This window comes from Pongo pygmaeus, chromosome X (genome assembly GCF_028885625.2).
Source record: "Pongo pygmaeus isolate AG05252 chromosome X, NHGRI_mPonPyg2-v2.0_pri, whole genome shotgun sequence".
NCBI lineage: Eukaryota > Metazoa > Chordata > Mammalia > Primates > Hominidae > Pongo > Pongo pygmaeus.
Genome location: NC_072396.2, coordinates 48,043,158 through 48,053,601, shown reverse-complemented (window position 1 = coordinate 48,053,601; position 10,444 = coordinate 48,043,158). Strand labels below are relative to the sequence as shown.

The window sequence follows — 10,444 nt, the reverse complement described above, 5'->3', positions numbered from 1 at the left end:
CCAGACGCAGTGGCTCACACTTGTAATTCCAGCACTTTGGGAGACCGAGGCGGGCGGATCACGAGGTCAGGAGATTGAGATCATCCTGGCTAATGTGGTGAAACCCCATCTCTACTAAAAATACAAAAAATTAGCCGGGCGTAATGGCACGCACCTGTAGTCCCAGCTACTCAGGAGGCTGAGGCAGGAGAATCGCTTGAACCCAGGAGGCAGAGGTTGCAGTGAGCCAAGATCATGCCACTGCACTCCAGCCTGGACGACAGAATGAGACTCCATCTCAAAAAAACAAATAATAAAAAATAAATAATAAATAAAATGTGCACCAATTTAAAGAAACAAGTAAGTAATGTTCATTTGGTACATGGATATGGCAAAAGTGATGGTTGTATTTGAAGTACTGAAGTCTATGCTACCCTGGCTTGTCTCTTGTCATGTGCATGTGTTTTATGTGTGTGTCATGTATAACATATATAATATGAAATACAAATATATTTTAATATATACCCTCCATGTTAAAACTTGGGAATTATGAAGAAAGTATCACAGTCTTTGGATTTCTTTTCTTTTCTGTTTTGTTTTGTTTTGTTTTGTTTTTTGAGACAGGGTTCCACTCTGTCACTCAGGCTGGAGTGCAGTGGCACGATCTCGGCCCACAGCAATCTCCACCTCCCAGGCTCAAGCGATCCTCCCACTTCAGCGTTCCGAGTAACTGGGACTACAGGTGCCCGCCACCATGCATGGCTAATTTTTGGTTTTTGTTTTTGTAGAGACAGGATTTCGCCATGTTGACCAGGTTGGTCTCAAACTCCTGACCTCAAGTGATCCGCCCACCTTGGCCTCCCAAAGTGCTGGAATTACAGGCGTGGGCCATCGCTCCTGGCCGGATTTCTTTTTCTTTTCCAAAAATGACATTTAGAACCATAACCTTTTTTTCCCTCATGTCAGATGGGTAATGTGCCTGTGCTGTAACAAGGTTGGAGAGAGGCACGTCTCACACATGAGCGTGAAAACCGAACCACCATACTTATGAACCACAAAAGGGTGGGCAGCTACCATCTTTATGAAACAGTGTATTGAGGAGAAGTCAAAAGGAGAATTAGGCTATGAATTTATACATCACACACCAACTTCAGAGAATGGGCTTTTGTGGCCATGGCTGTGTTTTGAGCACCACCTGGTTAGCAAGCTGGAACTCAAACCAGTTCTCTGAACTCAGTGTTAGAGTAGCTTACACGATGCTATGTACTGAGAAAACCATACGGGTTGAGAAAAACATATGGTAATGGTAACAGAGATTGATTCATTCCAGTGTTCACACAATGCAAACATGCCAAAGGAAGAACTCAGCCTGAACATATTTCCACTATGATGTAATTCTACAACTACAATCTAGTGTCTACACTTTTCTTTTCTTTTTTTTCTTTTTTCTTTTTTTTTTTTGCGACGGAATTTTGCTCTTGTTGCCCAGGCTGGAGTGCAATGGCACGATCTCCACCGCAACTTCTGCCTCCTGGGTTCAAGCAATTCTGAGGTATGCCTCAGCCTTCTGAGTAGCTGGGATTACAGGCATGCGCCACCACGCCCAGCTAATTTTGTATTTTAGTAGAGACAGGGTTTCTCCATGTTGGTCAGGCTGGTCTCGAACTCTTGACCTCAGGTGATCCGCCTGCCCTGGCCTCCCAAAGTGCTGGATTACAGACGTGAGCCACCGCGCCTGGCCAGTGTCTACACTATTACAGATGAGTAACAAAAACGAGTATTATGGAACATTTCAATTCAGAATGTTGCCCTGTAGTGTTAAAAACGGAGTAGGGGGGAGATATGTGTATTTACCGGGGAGGGTGAGATATTTATTTTATAGTGTTTAAAATGAAGCAATCCAGCCAGGGGCAGTGGCTCACACCTGTAATCCTAGCACTTTGGGAGGCCAAGGCAAGAGGATGGCTCGAGCCCAGGAGTTCGAGACCAGCCTGGCCAACATGGTGAAACCCCGTCTCGACAAAAAATACAAAAATCAGCCAGGCATGGTGGGGTGCACCTGTAGTCCCTACTCGAGAGGCTGAGGCAGGAGAATTGCTTGAGCCCAGGAGGTTGAGGCTGCAGTGAGCCATGATCGCGTTACTACACTCCAGCCTAGGAGATGGAGAGCCTGTCTCAAAAAAAAAGTTATTTATGACCACCACAGTGGCTCCCACCTGTAATCCCAGCACTTTGGGAGGTCGGGGCAGGTGGATCACCCGAGTTCAGGTGTTCGAGACCAGCCTGGCCAGCATGGTGAAACCTCGTGTCTACTAAAAATACAAAAATTAGCCAGGCGATGTGGCACACGCCTGTAATCCCAGCTACTCGGGAGGCTGAGGCAAGAGAATCCTTTGAACCCAGGAGGTGGAGGTTGCAGTGAGCTGAGATCACGCCACGGCACTCCAGTCTGGATGACAGAGCAAGACTCCATCTCAAAAAAAAAAAGGAAGGTCCCAATCCTGTTGTGTTGCTGGTGTCCACGTTCCAGCTTTTTGCTAATCAACAAAGCCATTCTTTTTTTTTTTTTTTTTTTTTTTTTTGAGACATAATCTCACTCTGTCACCCAGGCTGGAGTGCAGGGCTTGAGGGTTCCAGCAAACACCTCTGCCATCTGTCTGCCTGCTTTTTCTGTCACTTTTGAAATTCTAGTATCATGCCCATGGTCAAAGCAACTAACTTCTGTGGCTACTAGAACTTTCTTCTTCCTTTTTTTTTTGAGACGGTGTCTTGCTCTGTCGCCCAGACTGGAGTGCAATGGCGTGGATCTCTGCTCGCTGCAACCTTCGCCTCCCGGGTTCAAGCGATTCTCCTGCCTCAGTCTCCCAAGTAGTTGGGACTACAGGCACGTGCCACCATCCCTGGCTAATGTTTTGTATTTTTAGTAGAGACGGGGTTTTACCATGTTGGCCAGGCTGGTCTCGAACACCTGACCTCGGGTGATCTGCCTGCCTCGGCCTCCCAAAATGCTGGGATTACAGGCGTGAGCAACTGTGCCCTGCCTTCTTCCTGCTTTTCTCACTCTGCGTTTCCTGCTGCTGTCGATGAAACTCAGCTTCTTATTGCCAGGCACTCTCAGAGTGAGGATCCATAGGAGGCTTTGATTCTCAGGACAGATAACCCCATCTTTCCTCTGGTTCTGACCTATTTTTCTGTGTCCTTGTTACTGTGGTCATACCCAGAGAAGTAACATTTTGTCTTGCATTTGCAAAAACCTCCACCTTTCCCTACAAAGGGATTTCAGCACAGTGGCTATTTTAACAGATACTGTGCAGCACCTACCACACATTCCCTTCCTGAGTCCTTGAAAGTACTTTTCAGCTTTTGATTGGTTATATTGTTTTTCCCAGCTACATTTTTGGGAAGTCCAGCAGAATAACTTGCTACTCTTTTAAAGGTTCTAATGATAAAATGAAACAAAACATCCCCTTTATATCATCACCCACAAAGCCCTAATGCGTGCAGCAAAGATTGTTAAATGGCCAGGGAACAGTTTGTGAGACAGAAAGGATGGCTTTGTTGGCCAGGCATGATGGCTCACGCCTATAATCCCAGCACTTTGGGAGATCGAGGTGGGTGGATCACAAGGCCAGGAGTTCAAGACCTGCCTGGCCAACATGGTGAAACCCCATCTTTCCTAAAAACACAAAAATTATCCGGGCACAGTGGCAGGTGCCTGTAATCCCAGCTACTCAGGAGGCTGAGGTGGGAGAATCACTTGAAGCTGGGAGGCGGAGGCTGCAGTGAACCGAGATCATGCCACTGCACTCCAGCCTAGGCAACAGAGCGAGACTCCGTTTCAAAAAAAGAAAAAAAAAAAGAGAAAATATATTCTATGGGCCACGTGCGCCGGCTCACACTTATAATCCCAGCAATTTGGGAGGCAGGAGGATCGCTTTGTCCTAGGAGTACAAGACCAGCCTGGGCAATATGGCGAGACTCTGTCTCTATTAAAAAAAAAAAAAAAGGCCGGGTGCAGTGGCTCATGCCTGTAATCCCAGCACTTTGGGAGGCCGAGGCAGGTGGATCACCTGAGGTCAGGAGTTCAAGACTAGCCTGGCCAACATGGTGAAACCCCGTCTCTACTAAAATACAAAAATAGCTAGGCGTGGTGGTGGGTGCGTGTAATCCAGGCTACTTGGGAGGCTGAGGCAGGAGAATCACTTGAACCCGGGAGAGGTTGCAGTGAGCTGAGATCGCACCACTGCACTCCAGCCTGGGCGACAGAGCAAGACTCCATCTAAAAAAAGAATGAGGCGAGGCAAGGCGAGGCGGGGCGGCTTGGGGTGGGACAAGGCGAGGAGTTCTGCGCTTGTGGTCCCAGCTACTCTAGAGGCTGAGGTGGGAGGATCAGAAAAAATACAACCCTGTACATGAATGTTCATAGCAGCTTTATTTGTAATAGCCACAAAGTGAAACAGCCCAAATGCCTTTTCAACATTAGGGATGAATGTTTATCTCTGTGATATGTGCATACTATGGAACAGTGCTCAGCAATACAAAGGAGCAAACCCTTGATACATGCAACGATTTGGATGGATTTCCACGGGATTATGCTGGGTGAAAAAGCCAATCTGAAAACATTGCGTATTATATGATTTCTCTTATACAATAACCCTGAAATAAGAAAATAGAGATTAGATGCTGCGAGGGATCAGGGTGGTGGAAAGGTAGGTGTCTGTTCCGTTTATAAAGGGATAGCACAAGTGAGCTTTGTGGGGACGGAAGCCTTCTCTGCCTTGAATGTGGTAGTGGTTACATGTGAAATAACTGAATGGAATTAAAGTCACACAAATAAGTGCACACAAAACTGGTGAAATCTGAATACACTCTGGATTGCACCAACGTTAATATCCTGGTTTTGACATGGTACTATAGTTATGCCGGATGTTACCATTTGGGGAATTGAGTGGAGTGCATGGGTCCTCCCTTATAATTTTTGTTACCACTGCATGTGAATCTATACTTACTTTAAAACAAAAAGTTAAAAATTAAAATAGGCCGAGCATGGTAGCTCACACCTGTAATCCCAGCACTTTGGGAGGCCGAGGTGGGCGAATCACCTGAGGTCAGGAGTTTGAGACCAGCCTGACCAACATGGAGAAACCCCGTCTCTACTAAAAATACAAAATTAGCCAGACATGGTGGCGCATGCCTGTAATCCCAGCTACTCAGTAGGCTGAGGCAGGAGAATTGCTTGAAACCAGGAGGCAGAGGTTGCGGTGAGCCGAGATCGTGCCATTGCACTCCAGCCTGGGCAACAAGAGCGAAACTCCGTCTCAAAAAAAAAAAAGAAAAAGAAAAAGAAAAAGGAATCAAAATAAATAATGAAAGGAATGAGTTATATAACCTATTGAATAAATTAGAAAACCATGAGTCCATACTGCCATAAATAAATTAATGAATAAATGGAAAGTTTGATGAGGAATGGGATATTGACATAGCCTCAAAGTACCTCCCCACTCCGAACTGAAATAGGAAAATAATAACTTTAAAGTAGAGAAACATGGCAAATACCATCTTAACGAAGGAATCAAAGTGAATCAGTATTCAAATCATGTGCCACCTCACAGGCTGAAATGAGAAGGACACAGCATCACCTCTGTGATCTTCCTATCCAAGATGAGAACCTGAGGATGGCAGGAAGGGCTGGTGGTCGGAGGTCTGGAGCAGCAATTGCACTTAATCGCGGCTGCTAGCACCATGTCCCTCGTTTTGGTGCCTTGCCATGTGAAAGGCACTGTAGCCCTGCAGGTGGGCGACATATGGACCTCCCAAGGCCGGCCTGGTGTGCTGGTCATTGACGTCACCTTCCCCTGGGTCACTCCGTTCGAGGAGATCATGTTTAAGAATTATTACACAACGGCCGGGCATGGTGGCTCACGCCTGTAATCTCAGCAGTTTGGGAGACTGAGGCGGGTGGATCACCTGTTGGGAGTTCAAGACCAGCCTGACCAACATGGAGAAACCCCATCTCTACTAAAAAGACAAAATTAGCCGGGGTGGTGGCGCATGCCTGTAATCCCAGCTACTTGGGAGGCTGAGGCAGGAGAATCGCTTGAAGCCGGGAGGTGGAGGTTGCAGTGAGCCGAGATCGCACCATTGTACTCCAGCCTGGGCAAAAAGAATGAAGCTCCATGTCAAAAAAAAAAAAAAAAAAAAAAAGAATTACTACACAGCTTTTTTGAGCATCCGTGTCTGTCAGCACACCTCAGCACACACACCGGCCAAGTGGGTGACCTGCCTGTGGGACTACTGTCTGATGCCCGACCCACACAGTGAGGAAGGAGCCAGGAGTATGTGTCGCTGTTCAAGCAACAGATACTGTGTGACATGGCCAGAGTATCGGAGCTACACCTGATTCTGCGGCAGCCATAACCACTGTGGCTGTCTTTCACAGTGGAGGAGCTGCAGATCTATCAGCAGGGACCAAAGAGCCCCTCCATGATCTTTCCCAAGTGGCTCTCCCACCCAGTGCCCTGTGAGCAACCTGCACCCCTCCACGAGGGTTTCCCAGACCCCAGCAGGGTATCCTCTGAGGTGCAGCAGATGTGGGCACTGATAGAGATGATCCGGGCCAGTCACACCTCTGCGAGGATCGGCCACTTTTCTGTAGATGGCTGTTATGACCTGAACTTGCTCTCCTACACTTGAATGGTGGCTCCTAGCCAAGATGTTGGCCTTTCTGTGCCCACTACGACTTGGTTTGGGCCACCAGAGGCCGAAGTGTGTTTCCTGTGCATTCCAAGTGTTGCCTGCATGCCTGTTCTGTCTGGGCAACATTCACAGATTCAAGATTCTCCGGGGCTTACTGTGTTGCTTCAGCATGAGCTCCTGGCAGGGGGGCGCTCTGTCTTCACCTGCCTGCAACTCAATTCTTCCTTCCACCCAAAAACACTAAGAATCCCTGAGTGCCCTCTGCCCCTCCTGCCAACATGCACACTCCTGTCTTCTGCCTGCTCCTTCACCTCAGTGCAGTTGGGCTGGGCTGACCTACTAGAATGTGCTCCATGTATGGACCCGGAAGGCCATTGCTGCCATGGCACTTGGGATACTTGAGGAAGAAACAGAAACCTTATTTCTTCCTGTGTGTCCCCTAGTGACTTTCTTTCCCTTTGTGTTATGCCATAAAAAGAAAATTTCCTGTCTAAACTCTTCTGCTGCCTGCCTAGGAAGCAAACAAAGCTGAAGATTTGGGCAGCCTGAGTCTCTCAGTTTCTGAGCTGGCTCCTGAATATATGTCCAAATGGGTGTGCCCATAGGGCCTGGGCAGGTGTCTCTAGCAAAGCCAGGGCCTGAGAATAAGAGCTGGGACCTGTCTGCCATCTGACATAGCCCAAAGCTCATCCCTATCCTTTCTCCCAGTTGCCCGTTTCCAAGAGACATGCTCAGCATGATGAGAGATCAACCGTGGTGGGGAGTGTGTCCAAGTAAGCATTCTCATTGGTGCCTTTTAAGAGGCCTAGGTCCTCCATTAACTCAGGTCAACCATTAAGTGATGCAGGCTGCTCTCCCTTCATGTGAGAAAACCCTGTTTCCCTCTGGTTCTTCCTGGCTTCACCTCTGGTGGCTATTATAAAGCAGTACTGTTGTATGTCTTGGACCTGGAAAACTGGACATGTGTGCAACTCAACAGTTTTCTCGGGGGAGTTCAGTGACCTTTTGGTGGTCACCCTCTGCTCTCATCCATGAGTTCTTACATAGCCCCATTCAGCTGCTTCTGAAAGGGTGATGGAGCAGTAGTCCTCAGTGTGTGTGTGAGTGAAGAGGACCTTCTGGTGGCAGGGACCATGCTTCATTCTTGGCAGTGTCCCCAGCCCAGGGCCTGGCATGCAGCAAGATCAGTAAATACTTGTGGAATGCAAAAAAAAAAAAAAAAAAAAGATGCAGAACCTGACCTAGCCACAAGGAAACATCAGACAAACCCAAACTGAGGGACAGCCTACAAAATAACAGGCTTCTAACCTTCAAAAGTATCAAGGTCATGAAAGTCAAGAATTTCTCTTTTTTTTTTTTTTTTTTTTGAGACAGTCTCAGTCTGTTGCCCAGACTGGAAGTGCAGCGGCACAATCTCGGCTCTCTGCAGCCTCCGCCTCCTGGGTTCAGGTGATTCGCATGCCTCAGTCTCCCTAGTAGCTGGGATTACAGGAATGCACCACCACACCCAGCTAATTTTTGTATTTTTAGTAGAGACGGGGTTTCACCATTTTGCCTAGGCTGGTCTTGAACCCCTGACCTCAGGTGATCCACCAGCTTCAGCCTCCCAAACTGCTGGGATTACAGACATGAGCCACCGGGCCCAGACTTCTTCCTTTTTTTTTTTTTTTTTTTTTTTTTTGAGACAGGTTCTCCCTCGGTTGCCCAGGCTGGAGTGCAGTGGCGCAATCACAGCTCACTGCAGCCTTGACCTCCTGAGTTCAAAGGATCCTCCCACCTCAGCTTCCTGAGTAGCTGTGACTGCAGGCTCGAACCAACAGGCTTAGATGGTTTTTGTATTTTTTGTGGAGACAGGATCTCCCTATGTTGCCCGAGCTGGTCTGGAAGTCCTGGGCTCAAGCAATCTGCCCACCTCAACCTCCTAAAGTGCTAGAATTACAGACGTGAGCCACCATGCCTGACTAGAAAGGACCTTATTGAGACAAGTGAGAAAACTTAAATGGGGTTTGAGGATTAGATGGTAAAAACATATTACATTTTGATGGCTATATTTTGGTTATATGAGAGAATGTTCTTTTTTTTTTTTTTTTTTTTTTTTGAGACAGAGTCTCCCTCTATCACCCACCCTGGAGTGCAGTGGCATGATCTTGGCTCACTACAACTTCTGCCTCCCAGGTTCAAGTGATTATCCTGCCTCAGCCCCCTGAGTATCTGGGACTGTAGGCGCCCGCCACCACACCTGGCTAATTTTTGTATTTTTAATAGAGATGGGGTTTCACCATGTTTGGTCAGGCTGGTCTTGAACTCCTAACCTCAGGTGACCCACCTGCCTCCGCCTACCAAAGTGCTGGGATTACAGGCATGAGCCACTGCGCCTGGCCAACGTTCTTATTTGTAGGAAATACACATTAAAGCATTCAGGGATGATCAGGCATCAGGTTAACAACTTAATTTTTTTTTCAACCAAAGTATGTGACTAAGCACCTTAACTTTAAGTGGTTCAGAGAGAAAAGTTATGTGTACTATACCTGTGACTTTTCTGTAAGTTTGGGATTGTTTTAAAGTAATATATTTTAAAACACCAACCAAGGTTATCTGCACACTTTTTTTTTTTTTTCTGAGAGGTAGTTTCACTCTTTCGCCCAGGCCAGAGTGCAGTGGCGCAATCTCAGCTCACTGCAACCTCTGCCTCCCGGGTTCAAGCAATTTCCTGCCTCCGGAGTAGCTGGGATAACAGGACCCTGCAACCACACCTGGCTAATTTTTATATCTTTAGTAGAGATGGGGGTTTCACCATGTTGGTCAGGCTGATCTTGAACTCCTGGCCTCAAGTTATCCACACACCTTGGCCTCCCAAAGTGTTGGGATTACAGGCGTGAGCCACCACGCCCAGCTTACTTAAGGTTTTGTATGTGGCTGGGCACAGTGGCTCACGCCTGTAATCCCAGCACTCTGGGAGGCTGAGGTGGGTGGATCATGAGGTCAGGAGATCAAGACCATTCTGGCTAACACGGTGAAACCCCGTCTCTACTAAAAATACAAAAAAAAAAAAATTAGCCGGGCATGGTGGCGGGCACCTATAGTCCCAGCTACTCGGGAAGCTGAGGCAGGAGAATGGCGTGAACCTGGGAGGTGGAGCTTGCAGTGAGCCCAGATAGCGCCTCTGCACTCCAGCCTGGGTGACAGAGCAAGACTCCATCTCAAAAAAAAAAAAAAAAAAAAAGGTTTTGTACAGAGACTAGTACAATAAATGTTCATATGTCCACCATCTAGATTTAATAATTATTAAAATGTCATCAGGCAAAATTTTCCAGACTGAGCACTGGGGTCATGTGAAGTCCAGCAAAGAAAAATAACGTGCCCAAGGCCACACAGTCGGCCAGTTATGACAGAGCTTGACTTTGAACCCTGGCAGTCTGGCTCCAGAATCTTTTTTTTTTTTTTTTTTTTTTTGAGACGGAGTCTCGTTCTGTCGCCCAGGCTGGAGTGCAGTGGCGCGATCTCGGCTCACTGCAATCTCCGCCTCCCGGGTTCACGCCATCCTCCTGCCTCAGCCTCCCAAGTAGCTGGGACTACAGGCACCCGCCACCACGCCCGGCTAATTTTTTGTATTTTTGGTAGAGACGGAGTTTCACCATGTTAGCCAGTATGGTCTCGATCTCCTGACCTCGTGATCCACCCGCCTCGGCCTCCCAGAGTGCTGGGATTACAGGCGTGAGCCACTGCGCCCAGCCAGCTCCAGAATCTTAATTACTACATGAAACTGCCT

The 10,444-nt window shown here is 47.6% G+C and overlaps 1 non-coding gene and 1 pseudogene across 1 annotated transcript; one reads left to right on the top strand and one right to left on the bottom strand.

Annotated features, from left to right (window-relative positions):
- Positions 1 to 939: 939 nt before the first annotated feature.
- Positions 940 to 1,043, bottom strand: LOC129025581 (small nucleolar RNA U13). Its single transcript, XR_008497326.1, has one exon. It is a non-coding gene; the product is annotated as a small nucleolar RNA U13 (small nucleolar RNA).
- Positions 1,044 to 5,721: 4,678 nt separating this feature from the next.
- LOC129024013 (nicolin-1-like) lies at positions 5,722 to 6,753 on the top strand (annotated as a pseudogene).
- The last annotated feature ends 3,691 nt before the right edge of the window (positions 6,754 to 10,444 follow it).